We start from the raw sequence: 20462 nt of genomic DNA, 5'->3' as shown, positions 1-20462 counted from the left end.
CAACTGAATAGATAATAAATGTATCTTTAGAATCGCAGAAAATTTAAACTGAAGAGATAAGAACCAAACAGAAAATCAGAAGTGCCTAAAAAACCTCTTTATTAAGAGCCAAAAACGTTGGCATCATGACCAGAGTGCACCATATGTGCCTGAAATAAATAAATAATGATACGGATTAAAAATGCTAGCCTGTAATTATAGTGAAAAAGATGATCTGCATAAACAATTTCTACCTAATGAGATTAACAAATAACCTCCCAACTTCACCAAAGAAAGGAGATTTACCTTATGAGAAAATATTTGTATGCGGGCTGTGGAAAAGAAAAACAGTTCATATTCACCTTATCAAAGCCTAGAATGCACTTCGGACTAACACCTACATATCCTATTGGTGTCATTTCAGAACAACATTAGAATCATAGATGCCTTGATTGGCTTATCCAGGATTATACAAATCACACGGAAATTTGAAAATACCTGAAAATTATACAGCTTATGTTGTCTCTTGGTCATATCCACCGACAACTTTCAGATCTGACATCTTCCTCCTCACCCAACTTCAACAACAGTTGCAGTTTGATTGTGCACACTTTTAAAACAATTATTTCACTAGAAATTCTCAAGTTCCCATCCCAGGTCGGACAAGAACCAAACATACACATATCTCGATCATGGTATTAACCTAAGCTTAAATTCACCAACCCTCATGGCAATGGCTTCAATGAGCATGACAGCTGGCAGAATAGGGAAATGGCAATACAGAGAACAGCAAAGTAATTTGGCAATTTCGATAAATCCTAAATAAGTGACAGCGAGGGAGCTTCCTTCTATATCTCCTCCAGTCCATTGCAGGGCACCTTTTTTTATCTATAGAAAATCACACTGCAGGTGCTTCCCCAGTAGTATTTCAGTCCCAAAAAAAAGGAACAGTGGAAGCAGTGGCAATATTAGAGTGCCAGGCCACCTCTTCAGGACTGTTATGTAACCATCCTAGGCTCATTGGACCATGGTCCAACCCAGACATAAGATTCATCAATCCCTCTCATTAGGTCGATCACATGCCTACTGTGAAGGCAGTCGATTCTTCCTCTCAATGAACTTGTAAGTGTGAATGGTTAATCTACAGAAGGTCAGAAAGAAAGCAACTTATGTGCAGCTTTTCTTTTATAGCATTGCCAAGTCAAGATGGGGCAAAGATGTTGTACAGACCCATCTTGTTACAAAACATGGAAAAAGTTTTTTTCAGGGAGTCCTTGTGTAAGTACATCTGCTACTTGACTGGCTGAAGTTACATATGGTAGGCAAATTATCCTCTATCAAGCTTCTCCTCGACGAAATGACGATCAATTTCTATGTGCTTGGTTTCATCATGCTGAACAGGGTTATTTGCAATATCAATGGCAGCTGTGTTGTCACAGTACAACATCAGAGGTTTGTGCTTGTACAACCGCAGCTCTGCTAGGAGAATCTGCAACCATAATAACTCACATATGCCGTGAGCCATAGACCTAAACTTGGCCTCCGCAGTAGACCGAGCCACCACATTTTGTTTCTTACTTCACCATGAAACTAGGTTTCCTCAAATAAATGCAGAGTAACCAGATGTTGAGCGCATGTCATCTAGGGAACCAGCCCAATCAGCATCAGTATAGCACTCAACTTGCAAGTCCCCTTGTCTGGTATATAAGAGGCCTTTTCCTGGGCACCCTTTAAGATACTGTAGGATCCTATTTACAGCTTCCATATGAACTTATTTTGGGTCATGCATGTATTGGCTAACTACACTCACAGCAAAGGCAATATCTGGACGGGAATGAGATAAATATATTAATCTTCCAACTAGTCTCTGGTAGCGCTCTCGATCCACTAGTGTCCCAGCATCACTACATAACCGGTGATTTTGCTCAATCGGTGTAGCAGCAGGTCGACTACCAAGCATACATGTTTCCTTGAGCAGATCCCAGATATATTTTCGCTATGAGAGAAAAATACCTTTGACCCAAGTCCTTCACTTCAAACTCATGTGCAAGATGACACTTCAGATCTGCAACTTCCTTGGAATCATCTCCAGTAATCACAATGTCATCGACATACACTATCAAGATTGCAACCTTGCCATTAATATGCTTGTAAAATAGCGTATGGTCAGCATTACTTTGAAGATAACCCCTCTTTAGCATATCATGTCTAAACCGATCAAACCAAACTCATGGGGATTGCTTTAAGCCATATAAAGAACAATGTAGGCGCAATACCTTTCCAACAGTTTGACTTGACTCAAATCTAGGCGGTATATGCATGTATACTTCTTCTTGGAGATCACCATGAAGGAAAGCATTCTTCACATCCATCTGGTAAATATCCCAATCAAGGTTTACAACACATGATATAAGTGTCGTTACTGAATTCATCTTTGCCACCGGTGCAAAGGTGGTCTCTTCATAATCGATTCCATATGTTTGTGTGTAGCCTTTTGTTACAAGGCAGGCTTTGTACCTCTCCACCTTGCCCTCAGGGTGTGTTTAATAGTGAAGACCAACTTACAACCTACATGCTGCTTACTTGGTGGTAGATCCACAAGCTCCCAAGTCCCATTCTTCTCCAAGGCTTTCATCTCATCAAGCATTGCTTCCTTCCAATTTGGGTCCTCTATAGCTATTTTCTAGTTTGATGGTATGGAGATAGAATCTAAAGATGCAATAAAGCTTTTGAAGGGTGGAGTAAAATATTCATAGGAAATGAGATTGGCTATATCATGTTTAAAATCTTTGAGGTGTCCTGAAATTTTTAGATTTCTAGTAGATTTCCTCACAGCAATAGGTAGATCATTTTCAGGAGCAAGAATAGATAATTGGTTATCACCCTGTCTTGTGGTGCTAATAGGAGCGAGAGGACTAGAGGGGTTATTATATTGTTAGTACCTGGGTCCTCATGCCTGTGAAGCTCACCATCTTGTGCAGGAAGTGAAGAGTTTCCTGTTGCATCTTGTATGTCTCCATGACCAGAACCATGATTACACCCATCACTATGTGGGTCCTCCCCCTGATTTTGAACATTATCTAGAGTGGGTAAACCATCCGAAGTTGAAACAAGATTACGACTTAATGGAGAGCCTTCATTACCCCTCTCCCCTTCTTGTTGCACTTCAGGTGGGGATAGGGCAATGCCAGTGTCACTGGTTGAGCCATAATATGATTCATGTTCACGGAATGTCACCTCCATGCTCACAAAAAAACGGTGCTTCGAAAGGCACCAACACCTATAACCCTTTTGAGAGGGAGAATAACCCGTGAAAACACATTTGAGAGCATGGGGGTCTAATTTTCCAACAGAGTTCTATAATCATGCACAAAGAAAACACACCCAAAGACCTTTGGAGGAACTACAAAATCATTAGATTTCAAGAGACACTCAACAGGAGTCTTATGGCCAAGAACTCGAAGAGGCATACGGTTTATCAAATATGTTGCAGTTTTTATTGCTTCCCCCCAAAGAAATTTAGGCACGTTCATTGTAAACATAAGTGAGCGTGCAACCTCAAGAAAATGTCTATTTTTATGCTCTGCAACACCATTTTGTTCTGGAGTGTTAACACGGGTAGTTTGATGTTCAATGCCGTTTGAGAGAAGGAACTGTCCAAACTCCTAGTGCATGCATTCTATACCATTGTTTGAACATAAGGTTTTAATAGTTGCCTCATGTTGATTTTTAATGAGAGCACATAGATCTTTAAAAACTGAGCACACATCACTCTTATGCTTCAAGAGTAGAGCCAGGTGTAATGACTAAAGCAATCGATAAAAGTTACAAACCATCGATGCCCTGAAATCGAACGAACCTCACAGGGTCCCCTAACATCCAAGTGAATCATTTCAAATGGTTTGGCACTTCTTAATCCTATATTAGGATATGAACCTCTTGTATGTTTAGCCAATTCACAAGCATCACATACAAGTAGCTCCCTAGGACACAACTTGAAAAGAGAGGGGTATATACATTACAATGCAGCAAAAGAGACATGCCCAAGCTCGCGATGGTGTAGTAGTAGCTCTTAACCAGGAAGCAACTTCATCACTCCCTTCATCAAGATAGTAGAGTCCATCATGCACGGTCCCAGACCCCATTAGTCTGCCTGTCTCTAGCTCCTGAAAAGCTCAACAAGTAGGATAAAACAAACCTCTACAATTGAGAGATACGGTAATAGAGCTAACTGACAAGAAATTGATTGGAAATTTAGGAACATGCAAAACATGAGATAAAGGACAATGTCTTAGGTGGCGTTTGGTTCATCGGCTATCCCTCGGTTAGACATGGATAGCCAATTTTCTAAGGGATGCCACCTGTTTGGTTTAGAGGGATGATAAGATAGGGATAGCCAAGATGCTGAGAATATTCCTCAAAAAACTGGTCGACAAGAGCCGGCAAAATATGGCGGATGAGGGTACTACTATATTTTATCATATCTTTTTTCCTACGTATTTGCGATGTTTTTGTACATATTTTATACAGTATTCTAATCATATCTTAAACATGCAATATGCTCATCATATCATACACATAATAGTCTCATCATATCATCCAACACAAATCATGCCGTCACATCATAATCACGATATAGCTATACAAGTTACATGACATGTCTCATCATACATAATGTAGTACTTCTTGGGGAATCGGTTCGTATCCCTCGCACTAGCATGAACCTAACCTGACTACATTCCGCTTCGGCTCTGCTATCGAACCCTCTCTGGCTGTCGCTCGGAAACCGGTACACCTGATCCTGACACTCCGGCCACTCATCGTATACTCTTGGTGTAGCACTTCTTCGTCATCGATGATCTATGTACCTGCATCATCACATGAGTCGATGATATGCAACATATATAGTTGAGCAACAGAAAGAGACAGACTTGGCAAAAATAGAAGCAACATATCGTAAGCATAAATAACAAAGTTCATCGTATCCAAAATGACCTAACTAGAGTGATCTTTGCTAGTTGAGGAGGACGGTTTAATAGAAATTTATACTTTTATATCGAATTATTTTCTCTAAACTAAAGACTACTGCCCTAATTAACATCTAATTCAAAAACTAAGTTAGAAGAAAATTCAGTTAACTACTAATAGAACAAAATTCAGTTAACTTTAGTGCTCTATAATGATGAAATGAAAAAAATCCAGTTAACTACTAATTTCATTCATTTAGGTCATTCATTTAACTTCACCTAATTAACCTACTGTACCACTACTACTAGCAGCACTACTAACCTAATTAACCTAGTAAAACCCTATTGCCCTAACTAAAAAACGGCTAATTAACATCTACTAGTACCACTACTGCCCTAACCTAATTAACATCTACTAGTACCACTATATATACTACTAGCAGAACAGCTGTAACATTTTCTTCATTTTGTTCTTTTAAATTAAAAGAACATTTATGAAAACAAAAACCATAATTAAACCCTACTGCCCTAACTAAATTTTTACTCTAAACCCTACTGCCCTAACTAAATTTTTGCTCTAACCTAGACAACCTAGTTACCTAACTAGTTAACCTAATGAACCAAATTAACCTAGCTAGTTCACTCAGTTACTTAACCTACCTAGTTAACCTAGTTAACCTACTTAACCTAGCTAATTCCTAGGGTTCATAACTAAATTCACCTAAGTAAATTAACCTAGAGAGGAGGGGTGGGGGCTTACAGAGAGGGTTCTCGGGGGAACGGTTGCGGGGAGGTGCTTGGGGGAGACGGTGGCGTGGAGGGCGTCGAGGGTGGCTCCGGTGGCGTCTACGGCGTCTCCGGTGATGGCGAGGGAGGCAGGGGCGGCGAGGACCGGACGAGGGTGGCTCCGGGGGCGTCGAGGGCATGCAGCTCCGTTGGCGAGGATGGCGCGCGGCTTCGGTGGCGGCTCCGGTGACGACGACGGAGGCAGGGACGGCGAGGGAGAGGTAGGGGAGACGCGAGAAAAATGGGGAATTGGAGGAAGGAGGAACACCCGCGCAAGGGCAAGTCAAACTTAGTAGTAGCGTTGTTTCCCGACAAGCGCTATAGCTACTTAGCTATAGTGCTTCTTGACGGAACGCGCTACTGCTATGGATAAGTTAGCTATATCGCTTGTTCGTGAAAACGCGCTATAGCTAAAGTAGCTATAGCGCTTCCGTGAAAACATGCTGCTACTATTGCTTACATGTTTTTCTTATTCTTTAATTTTCTTTTTCTTTTTTCTTTCCTTTTCCTTTTATTAGTTGCAGCATTGTTGCCTTAAAACGCGCTGCTTTTATTTTGGTAGCAGTAGCGCTGTCCTTAGAAGGGCGCTACTACTATACCAAGCCTGGCGGCAACGGTGTAATAGTTATAGTAGTAGCGCTTTTTATGACGGACGCGCTACTGCTATTTATGTAGCAGTAGTGTGCTTTTTCATGTCGCGCTACTGCTAGATAGCACTGGTGTTGTGTTTTAACAAGCGCTACTGATTAGCCTCTGTGTATAAGCTTTTCCCTAATAGTGTGTATAGGAAGTGAATATATTTGAAGCTCCTGTCATGCTCCTGTATCAATAATCTAAGATTTTGAATGCGTTGTAGAATTGTGGGTCTGGTGAGGTGTCATACCTTGGTGTGAAGTGGCATGCAAACTAGTTTCAGCTTTAGAGGAATCCTGGAAGGAAGGCAAGTCTTCTGAGAGTCTGATCTTGGAGGTGAAATCCTCAAGAGCTCACACATCTACTACCGGTAGCTCCCTCTTGGATGTAGTGAGGTTCGCCTATCTTTTATGAGCTCCCTGACCTTCCCCTGGCTAAGACTTTCCTTTTTCCCATCAAGTTGGATAACCCTGCAGCTCTAAGCATGAATCCTTTGTGTGTCCAGGCCTTTTGCAGTGGTTGCAAAAAAGTTTGCTTTTATCTGTTTTAGCAAAGGTCTTAGGAGCACGACGAGCTTGTATGGATAGGGCTGCACGTGCATCTGATTTTTCTTGAACATGCTCATTGGGTTGAGCAAGATGAGTCTCCTCCTCAATCACACGATATCATCAAGGCTTAGCAATTCAGTTTTGAAGAATATTAGCTGGCGGCGGAGATCAAACTCCTGATTTAGGCCATCAAGGAAGAGCTTACCCACAAATGGTTCAAACCAGGTATGGTGAACAGCCACATCATTCTTGTCAACGGGTTGAAAAGGATGGTAATAATGCAACTCCATGTACAATCTCTCCATCTCACCTGCATACTTAGTCGCTGATTTCATGCTTGCATGATGCGAGTAGCATGCATCTTATTTGATTTTCCTGAAACTTGCTTCTTCAAAGCTTTCCACACTTCAAATACAGTGGTTATAGTCTCAACTTGTTCTCGTATCGGTGGTTCCATGCTTCCTAATAACCACACCAAAACTCTATCATTGATCTGTTTGGTAATAGTACCACTTTTCAGTTTCTCTTCATCGGCGCTAAGCAATTCTTGATAGCCATGAGAACTCAGAATTAACTGGGCATGCTGTGCCCACTTGATGTAATTGCCTGGTCCAACCAACTTCACTAGATTAGGCTCAAGTGCAAACTTGACAGCTCCAGGAACCACTTTGAGTTGTTGTTGCTGCTCAAATACTTCGCTTAAAATTTCATACAACTTATCCACACTAGTATCCCCTAATTTCCCCTTTGTTGGATCTGCCATGATTTAACACCACACACAAAGAAAAAACCAGACAGACAAGACTTGGTTTTTGCAGATCTCCACTAACAACAACACACAGACAGTACGAGCTGAGTACAAAGCAGAGTTGGTACTAGCCAAGTAGATATAACTGTGCCGGTTGCTCTCAAATGCACACAGACTGCACAAGTATTTTAATCCGGCCACTAGGCAAAGATGAGCTATCCGGCTGCACTAATCACGGTTCTTCAACGGCAGCCACAAGTATTAGTACCACTATCAATTAACTACAGAAACCAGCTTACTGCTTGGACATGGACGGCACAACGGCAGCCAGCAATTTTTCCGCGAGAGCACAGATTCACCAGGAGGCAGTTCAACAGGCTACCTTAGGTTGGTCGCAGCACTCCATGCCGTACCTTGCAGATGATGTCGCAGGTCTCGGCGACAGCTCGAGTGCACACGGCAGTAAATCACGGCGACACAGCACCGCAATTAGCCGTCACCAAGGTCGAAATCACACAGGATTAACCTGCTCCGACGCCATGTTAAAAATCGTCTGAGATTCGAGGGATTTGAGCTAGGGATTGGAGGGAGCGTGAAGAGCATTTGGAGAAATTCTGGATCGTTCCTCCCCGATCCCTTCTCTGTATTCTGATTTATATTTGTTTGTACAATTTACATTTTAGACCCTAAGGATTCCTCTAATTACATTATCTATACACCAACAAAAGCAGAGCACCCATAGAACAGGCTGCCACTATTGTCAGAACAGGAAATATGAAAAAAAACGAGAGCAGCAAGTAAAAAAACAAACCTTTTTGTGGGAGAAGAAAGAAAATCAACAACTTCATAATGCTCAACACATCACTCAGTGACGCTTTTCTGAGAAGTTGTTAGTAGCACGCACTCAGAACACAAAAACCTAAATAACAGATGGTTTCGCAACTGAAAGCTTGCCTTCTTCCTTTATTCCTTCCACTCCAGATTACAATTTTAAAGAGAAGTTGCTGAAACAAAGATGAATAACATCGATCGTATGTGAAGCACCCTATGAATTATTAATATTACACTGAAGTTACAGCACCAAACTGTTCTGTTAGAGCTGCAAGTAGTCTCAGCATTGGGGGCATATTAATCTCCTGTAGACCCTCGAGAATCCGGACCACTTCACCCATAGTCGGCCGATCAAACTCATTATCTTGGATGCACCAGCATGCAACTTTGCAAATCCTCTCAGCCTCTTCCAAATTGAAGTCACCATCCAACCGTGGATCCACCAAACTCTTGACATCTCCACCATGAAGCTTGCTGATGGCTTGCACAGGGAAATACTCCTCAACATTCTGGTACCTGGTGCTGCTACTTCTAGTGTTGTATGGTATTTCTATTGGGGAATTCCTCCTTCCTGATATGATTTCCAAAAGTACCATGCCAAAGCCATAAACATCAATTTTTGGTGTGATTGCAACTCCGGTAAGCCACTCTGGGGCAAGATAACCAGCAGTCCCTCTGAATGTAGTCATAACTCGGCTAAAATCCCTTCCCATAAACGCAGCCAACCCAAAGTCTGCGATTTTAGGAACAAATGTGTCACATCCCTAGTTCTATTAATGCCTAGTGCTAGCATCTGGTGTTGCATCATGTTTAAATTTCAGTTAAACCTGAAATGGGGATTGCCTAAACCCTAGCACCAAATGAATTCAACTAGGTTCAATAAAAAAATATTTTCAATGATCCCAATTGCCCTTTAGAAAAGTTCATGATTTTTGTTAAAGGTCAAAAGCTCTGCCAAAAGTCATGCACATATTCCTAGGCCATTCTGGATTTTTGAACTAAATCATATAGTATTTGAATTTGGGCATTTAAATACTATAAAATAATTAAAATGTTCAAATAATCCTAAACTGAAATGTTCCATGCTGGATATATTCCAAATAGTGGCCATGAGCAGTTTGGAGATTTTTGAGTGTGCCTAAATATTTTTAATAAAGCCCAGAACAAAATAACAAAATAGAAAAGAGAAATAAAATAGAAATGGAGAGAGAGAACCTCACCTGGCCTCACTGTGCAGCCCACCTAGTCGGCCCAGCTGGCGGCCCAGCCAGCTGGCCAGCCCACCGAGGGCAGGGGCGTCTTCTTCCTCCTGCCAGAAGGCAGAGGAGAAGACAGCCACGGCGCCGCGGCGTGCCACGCCGGCAGCTGCCTGCCTGGCTGCCCCCTCGTCGCCCTGGACTCCCTCTGCGACGCCACGCTACCCCCCTGGACCCCCTTGACGCTCTCGCTCTCTCCCTCGCTCTCTGCTCCCTCTCCTGAGCACACCCGAGCGGAGCTCGTCGTCGCCGACGCAATTTGCCGCGACCACCGCCGTCCCGACGATGCCCCGAGCTGTTCCCGAGCTCCTGCACCTCGTCGCCAACCTCCTCACCGACTCACGCCACCAGGAGAGCCCAGAAGCGACGCCCTCAACGTCATCTCCAACCACGGCCAACCGAGATCGCCGCCGTCAATTCGCCGTCGCAGAAGCTTCCCCGAGCCCGCTGAGTTTCTCTCCCGACCACTTGTGAGCTCCTGCACCTTCCCTATGCTCGCCCCCTCTTCGTTTCTCTCCGCTAGCTCGATTCCGCCGGAGTCGAGAGCTCATCGCCGCCGTCCATGGTGCCGCCCTCGTTTTAGCCACCATAGCTCGTGCCTGATCGCGTCAACGCGTTCGGTGCCTTCCCAGGAGCACGCAGCTCCCACCAGCTCCTCCTCCCGAGCACATTAACGCCGAGCCCGCACCAACCCCGAACTCCGGCCGCCGCCTTTGAGCTCGTGGCCGTCGACTCCGGCCACCCCAGGCCCAGCTACTGCCACCAGGCAACGCGTTGCAATGCCAGCTACCCGTAGAGCCCAACCGCGGCTCAAGCCGCGGCCTGTACACGAAACCCGAGCAACTCCGGCGAGTTGCCGCCACGGTTTTGGTCGCCGGTGACTTAACTCCGGCCGTGCCGACGTGGCACCATCATTAGTGGCTAATGACGCCACTAAACTAACCCCTAGCTCACTAACGAATGGACCCCACACCTAACCCCGGGTTTAGTTTCCTCTTTAGATTAGTGCTAACCCTATGGACCCCACGTGTCAGCTTTGACTTTGGTCAAGTCAACGTTGGCCGGTCCCACTTGTCATCCACCCAAACCAGCCTGAGACACTGACGTGTGGGTCCCAGCCGTCAGGTTTGACCTGGGCTGATGCCTTTGACCTGCTGATGTCACGGTGACGTAATGCTGACGCAATAATTCATTTTCTGGAATTAGTTAATTCTAAATAATTCAGAAAATTCCAGAAAATGCCCAAAACTTCTAAAAATCATAGAAAATCAACCGTAACTCTAAATTAAATAAATTATATATGAAAAATTATCAGAAAAATTCAAGGAATCTGTTTATGGCATTTTCATGCATGTTTGAACAACTTAACCTCACTGTTTAGTCCAAAACATGATAATGCACTATTTGAATTCATAGTTTGAATTTGAATTTGAACCTAGGGTTCAAACCAACTTCATTTAATATGGTCGCTAGTTGCATTAGCTCAAACAACAGCATATTTCCATGACATGATCATGCATCATATTGTGCATTGCATTGATTGTGATTCTTTCTTTGCTGCCGGTATTTGTCCCCTCTCGATAGACGTGGTTTCAATGATGAGATCGATGACAGCGATGAAGAACTATACTATCTTCAGAAGTGCCAGGCAAGCACAACCCCCTTGTTCATTCTGATACAAGCCCACTCTCTCGCTCCTGCTCTCTTTTACTGCATTAGGACAACAACGATCATCTGTTACTTGTTGCGGTAGTTGAACCCTTATCCTCTGCATGACCTGTCATTGCCACAGTAAATAGCTGAAACCCACTAGCATGAGTAGGAGTTGTTTGAGCCATGATGTGCCTACTCATTCAAGCTTGTTTGTCATGCCTCACTACAAGGATTCGGGTCTATTGCAACAAAATCGTTTGTTGCAAGACATGTTGTTTCGTGGCGATAAGTACCTATTGCCACGAAACGACATTCGTTGGCAGCCGTTGCGACTGGACACATGGTAATAGGTTATCACCACAAAAAAATAATTGTGGCAACAAAGTGTGCTATTGCAACATCCATGCGGGAAGTTGCCACATGTTTTCCCGTGGCAGCACTCACCTGATGCCACAATTTGATTTGTGGAGATAGCTTTAATGCAACATGTAATGAATTGTGGAGACTGATATGTCGTAGCGATAGACATTTGTGGCAACAACCTATGCCAACGACGGCCATTTCGTGGCGCATTACTCTTTCGTGGCAATAGTCAATTGTGGCAACAAACTATGGCAACAATCCTTGTTTTTGTTGCTTTAGGTATGTTGCCACGACCCACTATAATTGTGGCAATAACCTACGACAACAATTCTTGTTTTCATGGCATTAGGAATATTGCCACGACCCACTGCGCTTGTGGCATTAATTTTTGGCAACAAATATTCCAATCGTCGTAACAGGAAATTGCAACATACTTGTTTTGATGGTGACAAATAGGTATCACCACAAGTAACATCTTTGTAGCAAGAAATTATTGCGACAATTTAAACTTTCCGTGGCGATGCTCTATTTCAACAAACTTACTTTGGTGGCGCCAAACTGTTATCGCATCATGAAATTTTTTGTGGCGCCAAACTATTACAACAATATAAAGTGCTCCATTGCAACATCCTAGTGCAACAAAACAGATAGGTGTAGCAACTGAGATATGATGCAACACTATATTTTTAGTGGTGGTAGCATGTGGCAACCAAAAGTGGGTTGTGGTAATAGTCTATTGCAACCGTAAAAAAATACAAGCTTTCAATTACAATATTCAAAACCATACGTATAATATGTAGATTCATACAATTCATAATTCTGATAGAAAATATCCATCAAATAAAACTGAAATGTAATTTAGCCATCCTAATTAACTTCGAAGACTAAACTGCCCGTGATCTAGAGTCCAGTCCAGCTAGTTCTTTGGATCCTGCAACCAAGAAATAAAAAAAGTTCTAGTTAATGAGTCGAACATAACATACGCCATACAATTATGCCAGCTCCATTGTTAAAAACTATTGCTAGACTAACTAGCTAATACTGTGTCAGCAAGCATGTAACTAAGGCATCAGAACAACTATACAAGTGTGAATGGCTAAGGCATAACCACAAGTACATCTACTAAAAGTTTTTTTTTAGAAAAAAACATTGCTTTTAACTTAACAGTGCTGGGCTGAATCACCCAAAGCACGGAGCAGCCACAAGGGCTGGTACATCAGCCTCCCCATTCCAGTTAGGTTCTAACATCCTATCAAGTCTAGCAAGCGCATGAAAAACAGAGTTTGCCGAGCGACAACATACATTTATTTCATAATAAGAAAACCATAATTTGAGCGGGTACTTGGTATCCTCAATAACAGCAGCATAGGCCGACGAGTCCACCTTATTGATATTAAGTGCTTCCATCAGGAGTTGCGAGTCCATTTAAAAAACGACCCTCACAACCCCTATATCAGCGGGAAGAGATACTACATGGGACATTGCAGTGGACTCATCAGCGAAGGCATCACGCGCATGATCATGACATCCTGCTCGTGCATACAGAATGGTACCATCATCCGATCATACATCTACTAAAAGCTCCTGCTATTGATTTAAGTTATGACTAGATGTATAGTTTCAGTTAAGTTCATGTCCCTAGCTATCACATATTCGTTTTTTGTTGAAGTTGTGACTCGATGCAGCAACAACACATGGTAAAAGAGAAGAAGCAGCTAGCTAATTATGAAGACCAATGACGTATAAAATGCAGGTGAACATGAAGAGAAAGCAAGGTTGTGACTTACCATTGCTTTAAACATTCGAGATTGCCTTGTTGCAGCTTGTATGAGCGCATTTGAAGAAATAGCAGTCGGCCTTGAACCTGGAGTCTTACTAGGACTAGATGTCTGTGAAAGAATATTTTGCAAGTTTGGATTACTATTTTCTTTGTCAACCCTCTTCGTAGGCACCTGTAAATAGAAGTGCACTTTTAGCAATGCAAGTAAGCAACATAAATCTTACAAGGTCGGAAGCATATGACTGTAATCACCATCACCTGTTGGGTTCCCATCTGTTTGCTCAATTCTACAAACTTTGCCATCATGTTTTTTTCCAATTCCAGCCTTGATGTTCGCTCCTCTTGCAACAATCTTTCCCTTTCAGCACGCTCTTCTTTTAACCTCTCCTCAAGTTGTTCTCTCTCAGCACGCTCCAAGTTAATCCTCTCTTGTGTGTTAGCACGTTCAGCTTGTAGTTGATCTTCTAAGTCATTGACCTGCTGGCTGAGCTGAGAGTTTCGCTCCTGGGTGGCTGCTGTAGCACGAGCTTGCTCTTCAATCTGGATAGAAACTTTTCAGAACTAGTTGAAGTTTTGGCCATGTATCCGTACCCACGAGGCTGCGATGACTTGCATTCCAGAGTGTCTTTGCAAGCGGTTTGGAAAATATTGTTTTTCTGCTCACTTGAAAGTGGACCTTCAGTTTCAGCTTGTTTGTTTTTAACCTCTTCAAGTGCTTTGTCCTAAAATGAAAGGAACAATTATAGGTGCAGCATCAATATTGACACTATAAAAGATGAAACAAGAATAACACGGTCCAACGCATGAATAATCGCATCTGATGATGAAACATGCCGAATTCACATCATTGACTAACTATAGAATAACCAAAAGTCAGTGTACTCACGTAAAATTTCTGGGAATCTGTGTTAGACCATGTTCCATCGTTTGTCTGGGTGAGTTCCCATAGAGCAATACAATCTGGCTCTTCTCCAGTTTCCAAGTTTCTCTGCAAGTAATATAACAATGAGATGCTTGAAACATGACACCATATTTAGCAGCAAGGCATACATATTTAGTTGGACTCATACCTTCTCAAAACTAACTTGCGAGTAAGATTTTGATCCCATTATGTGTTTTGTCTTCTGTTTCTTACGGTTATCGGCGTTCATTTGGCTGCGTTCCTATCAATTCATTGAAACCAGATATAACCAGTGAGACTAGCCATTTGATCTTAACACGTAATAGACAAACCGTGATCTTAGAGATAACCTGAAATTTTGAATCAGTGCCAAAGTACTCAATCATCCATTCCCACTCTTCTGGTTGTAAATCTTCTGGCAGATTAGCCAATCTAGCTGCATCTGTTTTGTATGCCTTGTAAGTGGAGCTTAGAGTTGATCGCCAGCCTCTATATCTCTCTTTCACAATTTTGAGAACTTTTTCTTCTGTTTCTGGTGTATCTTCTAGGTCCCATCTGTCCTATAAAGCATACAGCAAATAAATATACATAAGCACTGCATTATCGATGGTAAAATAAGATAACACATGTGAAAAATGTTGTACGCACTATCATATCTGCAACAATGAGTTGATGAATGGTAGGGTGAATGTCCGACCACGTCCTCACTCCAATGAGTGGTAACTTTCTTTTCATTATGACTACCACGTCATCCTTGAACGAACGATAGTTCATTCCTACTGTACCACCCAATTTTTCAGAGAATGTAATATTTAGCTTTGCAGATCCATTGGTAAAACGCTTCTTAGATGCTTTAAAACCTTTTAGAACACCTCGCCCTTTCTTCTTCTGTCCACCAGCTTCTACAGCCCAGATCATACAAGAAAAATTGTATTACTCAGCATTAGATTATAAAAATGATGACATAAATGTAAACGAAAGCAAGTACCATCCTGTAGTAGCGCACGGTTGCGGCGAGCATGGGATGGCCATTCAGCAAGGGAACACATGTCATTAGCAGATACTGGAATGTCAGATTGTTCTGGAGTTCCTGTAAAAGATTTTGTAGTCTTGAAGGTTTAGCTATTTAACCCACACCAAGATTTTATGCATTATAGCAAATGCTAAACAATTTACCAGATTTGGGTTGTCCACGTTGGTTTTTGTATGCCGTTATACTTTCCATCCTTGTTAAGAGAACAGAGCCTTTCTTTACTGCACACAAAAACAATCATGGGACTTAGCATTAACAAAGTATTGATATTCTGCACCATTCAGATAGGTGATTATGAAGTAAGGATGTTGTGTACCCGGAGCATCCTCCGTAAAATTCATCATTGTGCCCTTGTGTAGGTAAACTAGACATATGTGAATGGACATGAAAGGCAAAGTATCAGTGATAGGTTCATGAAAATACTACTCTGAATCTATAGGGAAAAAATCCAATGTGACTCGTGTAAGACCAAATATCTATTAAAAATCATCTTATGGTAATCTGAATCAAATGCAATGCAGAGGATGACTAAACCTGGATATGCAGCGGCAAAGCTGCTCATACAACAATCAATTAAGCTGCTTGTATTAGCTAGCTAGCTAGCTTTGTACATACAGAGTACGTCTATATCTTTCAGTTAATGGATCTAATGGATCTAATGTTCAAAAACCAATCTAATCGACCCCCTTTGGCGTCCAGGAGGAAACAGAGCGAACCAGGAGCAGAGATGGTGGAGAGGTCTGCAGGCATCTCGGGCACGCTGGGGTCGGGTGAGGCAGTAACCAGCGCCTGGCCACCACGTCACGACACCGGCGTGCACAGCCAAGACGGCTGCGGCCATGAACCGGGCTGGGAGGCCCCGTCGAGCCCCAGTTCAAGGCCGAGGCGAGCTCCATGGCGGCCAGCCTCCAGGCCAAGGTGAGGCGCTGCGCCGACCCTCCAGGCCGCGAGCGCCTCCGCCGAGGCGGCCAAATCGAGGCGCGATGGGAAAATGCCACCGGCGGCGGCATGTCCCCTGCCCTGACTTCTTTTCTACGGCCAAGCGGCAAGCGGAGGAGAGAAGGGGCAGCCCCTCTGAGTGGATCGGGATCGAGAGAGCCGCGCACCGAGGAGGAGCTCGTGGGGGTTTGATCCCGGACAGATGCGGGCGCAGAGGAGAGGGAGGAGGGGGAGATTGAGGAGGACTGGATTTTTCAGCGATGGAGGAGATCAGGAGGAGGACTAACCTGACGCCGTGCACCTGATGTGGTTCGTTCTGTTGACGCCGTCATGACGCCGGCAGCACAGATGAACCGAGACGAGAGCTCAGATCCAATCGCCCGTGAAGACGCCGTCGTTTGGTCTAGAATTATATATTCGTGGGTTGTTAGGAAGGTATTTAGCGGGAAGCTAATTTTTTGGTGGGAACAAAGACGCTAATTTGGGACCTTTTAGCGGGAGGTTAAAAAATATTGGCGCGTACACCTAAATTAGGTGGTGGGAAAGTAACTCTTTCTGTTTAAAAGAATGCAAATTTGCCATGATGTAAAATGTTTGCCATGGCACAAACATACTGCATGTTAATTGACATGGCAAAATTACCTGGGTGGATTTGCAGTAGTAAGTACAAAAGCAAAATCAAATCTCTTAAAAGTTGCAATGCTTAATGTGGTCATCATCAATCCTACAAAGTCAAAAAAAGGGAAACAAACACATATTTCTACAATCAACTCAAATTTGTTTTTTTACTACTCCATGTGAACATGGCCAAAGTTGTAGTGGTGACATGGCGAAAACTATATTAGAGGCATGGCAAATAGATTAGCAAATTTGCCATGGTAAAAAAATATGTGTATGTCATGCCAAAAGTTATAGTGGTGACATGGAAAAAGCTATATTAGAGGCATGCCAAAAGCTATAAAATCCTTTTTGCCATGGCAAAGCAGTGTTCAACAATATATACTTTTGATTCATGGCAAAATCTAGAGAAAATCCGATTCATGATTCATTTCAAAGCTAGAGTTTGTATGTACTGATCACATGGCAAGTTTACAAAATTTGCACTACAGACTAAATACAGGAGGACAAATGCCATGGGAAATTACTGAATATAATTCTCGCAGGAGGACAAACAACACTAAACAGTGCTAAACACTACACACTAGTTGCCAATTTGCCATATTGTACTAAATATCATGTTCTACACAATTTGCCATGCTCAAAAGAAACTATTCCAGAAAAAATATTGTCAAGATGTACCCAATGTGTACCCATGTGAACCAGAAATCTAAAATCTGCTCGATGCACATATCCTATCCCCGATACTCCAACTCCCTGTACAACAAAAGTGCAAAGTTTCAGTGTACATTAAGCTGAACCTGAACCATTCTTTGTGACGAAACTTCCTGTTCTAACTAAATCTGCACGCATGTGCTCTGCTGTTGTGCTCGTCCCAGGTCAGTAGCAGTAGGAGAGCTCAGCTAACGGCAAGGCACATGAGCACAGCTCGGGCGGCTACTAGGAGGCGGCGGAATACCTGGGCTCGGGGTGAATCCCGGTGAGCAGTTCACCATCCGCACATCACTAGAAGAAAATGGCGTCCCCGCCGGCGAGCAGATCCCTATTGGCGCATCGGCGAGCAGGTCGGCTGCGAGCCGCAAGGCCTCGTCCACCTCCTAGTTGACCTCCATGAAGCGCCGCGGCGTCAGCGTCAGCACCTCCACTGCTCTCTCCCTCCGCGCCCCGCCTCCTCGAACAGCACCGCGCCCGTCAGTACCTCCATTGCTTCTCCCCCTTCCGCGTCCCGCAGCCTCGTGCGCCACCAGGCCCCGCCTCCCGGTGTAGGATGACGGCGCCGCTGCTTCAGCTGGTCGCCATCGCCTCCCTCGCGCCCAGGGCCTCGCGGACATCGCCATCGCCGCCGGGTTGGAGGTGGGCGCATCGCAGGGATGGTGCGGGCAGCGTCGCCCCGAGCGCGGCGGCCTGGTGCTCGCGGCGGCGCTCGGCCTCGGACCGCGACGGCACCTCACTCCGGTCGGCGAGGAGCTGAGTCGTAGCGCGGCAGTACCTGGTGCTCGGATGTAGCGAACGCCAAATCCCTGGCCCCCTCCGCGGATCCCTCGACCCCTGCCGCCGCGACTGTGGCGGGATCTGGTCAGGGAGGAGCCTCGTCGCCGGCGAAGGCCACTCCTCTCTGTATTGCGTGGCGGAGACAGAGCAGTGTGCTCTGAGCGGTGGAGCAAGGGGAGAAGAAGATAGGATTGATGCTGGCGTTCGGGATGAAGCCTGGTTTAGACTGTTTTACCGAACGAAAACAAAACGTGACGTGTCGGACCTCAGTTGCTATGAGATTCGTGCCTGTAGTCAATGGCACAGAGATTCTAAATTACGGGTTTTTCAGGAGTTAGGAGTTATAGATTCCGAAATTTATTTGTAAAAATTTATATCATGGTGAAAAAAAACACCAAATACGAGTACCAAGCACCTATAAGATGTGCAAAAAAATCACTTAGTGCCGATGGAGAACACTGAAACCTCATTTAATATTGAGATTTATCGTCTTAGGAATGTGTTGTTTCATCTTGGATCTGCACTTAGGTTGGGATATGTCAAAAATTTGTGCCTTGGTCAGTTGGTCAAAGCAGCAAAAAAATGGCTAGTTTAGAACTACAGGTCACAGAAACCTCATGCGACCCTCACTTTAAACTATTAGGTTATACTCTTGTCTCGACACATAAGTACTGATGGGATGGGTTGATGAGACAGTCGATCTATGTCGGTCCCGATCTAAAATTCCGATCTTGAGATGGGGTGATCTCAGCATCATTCATTTTATCGGACAATCCGTGGAGGGTTCGTCCAAGCCAGAGTAGGTCGAACATAATTATGTCGCTTTTGTTCAAATGATAATCATAGAGATTCAACTATGTAAATCAAACAACCAAACCAATTTTGTTTTGAGATTTATTGTGTTAGGACCGGGTCGGAACACCACTGGTCTAGGGGTCGCCGCCACCAACGACGGCGGCGGGGAGGAAGGGAAGAGGGAGGGCTTGGGAGGAGGGGCCGGGGGTGGATGGACGGAGAGCTCGAAAATGGATCGCACAGTCTTGGAAGCTTTCGACGGAGCCGCCCCCGGATTCGTGGGAGACGAGTTGCCCTGAGCCTCAATAGCGGCGGGGAGGCGTCGATGGGAGGAATTGAACAGCCAGGTGACTCTCCGGGACACATGGACGGTTAAGGAAAATTGGCTGGTGCCAGGACCCGGGTTGTACTTGAATAGAATTACTATCTTCTTTCAAACAGAAAAAGAAAGGGGTGAAAAAATATCCAATTGCCCGTGAACATATTTCAGTAAAAAAAATTGCGTGGACATATTTCAGTAATATACGTTATCCGACCTTAAAAGAAAGTATATACGGCAGAAGAGCGTGTCTGGTCACCCGGGCGATCGAAGCACCCAATGGCGCGACCGACCAGACGACCGGTCTGATGCCACGCGCCCCGGGCGATCGAAGCACCCAGTGGCGCGACCGACCAGACGACCCGTCTGATGCCACGCGCGGCTGAACCACAAAGGAGGGGATCGAAGGAAAGAAAAGGGGCGCGACATCATTTCTGTCACCCCTCAAAAAAGAAAAAAAAATCAAAGCGAGAACAGAGACAGGGGAGACACCAAATCGAACCCAGAAAAGAGAAAGGAGAGAGACAGGTCGAAGGAAGAGGGAGGTGAGAAGAGGGTTTCGGGAGGCTCGTGTAACATCCCAAATTTTCAATTTGGAATGTTATACATTAGATCATGCGTATTTTATTTATTGCATTTTAGGTCCGTAGAAAAGTTCATTTTGTTCGGCTCATTTTTAGGAGTCGAGGAAAATTTACTTCATTAGTTTTGGAGTCCGGTAGATTTTGTTTTCTGTGTTTTTCAGAGCACGGAACTGTTTAAAAAAAAAACTGGACCAAGGCCGGCCAGGCCAAGGCCCAGCCGGGCCGAAGGCCACCGCCC

General features: G+C 44.1%; 2 pseudogenes across 1 annotated transcript; both read right to left on the bottom strand.

Annotated features, from left to right (window-relative positions):
• Window positions 1-6502: 6502 nt before the first annotated feature.
• LOC147988380 (uncharacterized) lies at window positions 6503-8271 on the bottom strand (annotated as a pseudogene).
• Window positions 8272-12467: 4196 nt separating this feature from the next.
• On the bottom strand, window positions 12468-18739 carry LOC125531772 (uncharacterized; annotated as a pseudogene). Its single transcript, XR_015616709.1, has 12 exons — window positions 17994-18739; window positions 16705-16820; window positions 15795-15828; window positions 15622-15699; window positions 15434-15535; window positions 15094-15347; window positions 14796-15005; window positions 14615-14707; window positions 14431-14532; window positions 13803-14266; window positions 13552-13716; window positions 12468-12695 (listed from the first exon to the last, which is right to left on the bottom strand). The product of XR_015616709.1 is annotated as an uncharacterized LOC125531772 (transcript).
• Between the last annotated feature and the right edge of the window lie 1723 nt (window positions 18740-20462).

Source organism: Triticum urartu, chromosome 1A (assembly GCF_056163025.1).
Source record: "Triticum urartu cultivar PI428250 chromosome 1A, HENAU_Tu73, whole genome shotgun sequence".
Lineage (NCBI taxonomy): Eukaryota > Viridiplantae > Streptophyta > Magnoliopsida > Poales > Poaceae > Triticum > Triticum urartu.
The sequence above is the reverse complement of the archived record's forward strand: the minus strand, read 5'-3'. Positions and strand labels throughout refer to the sequence as shown.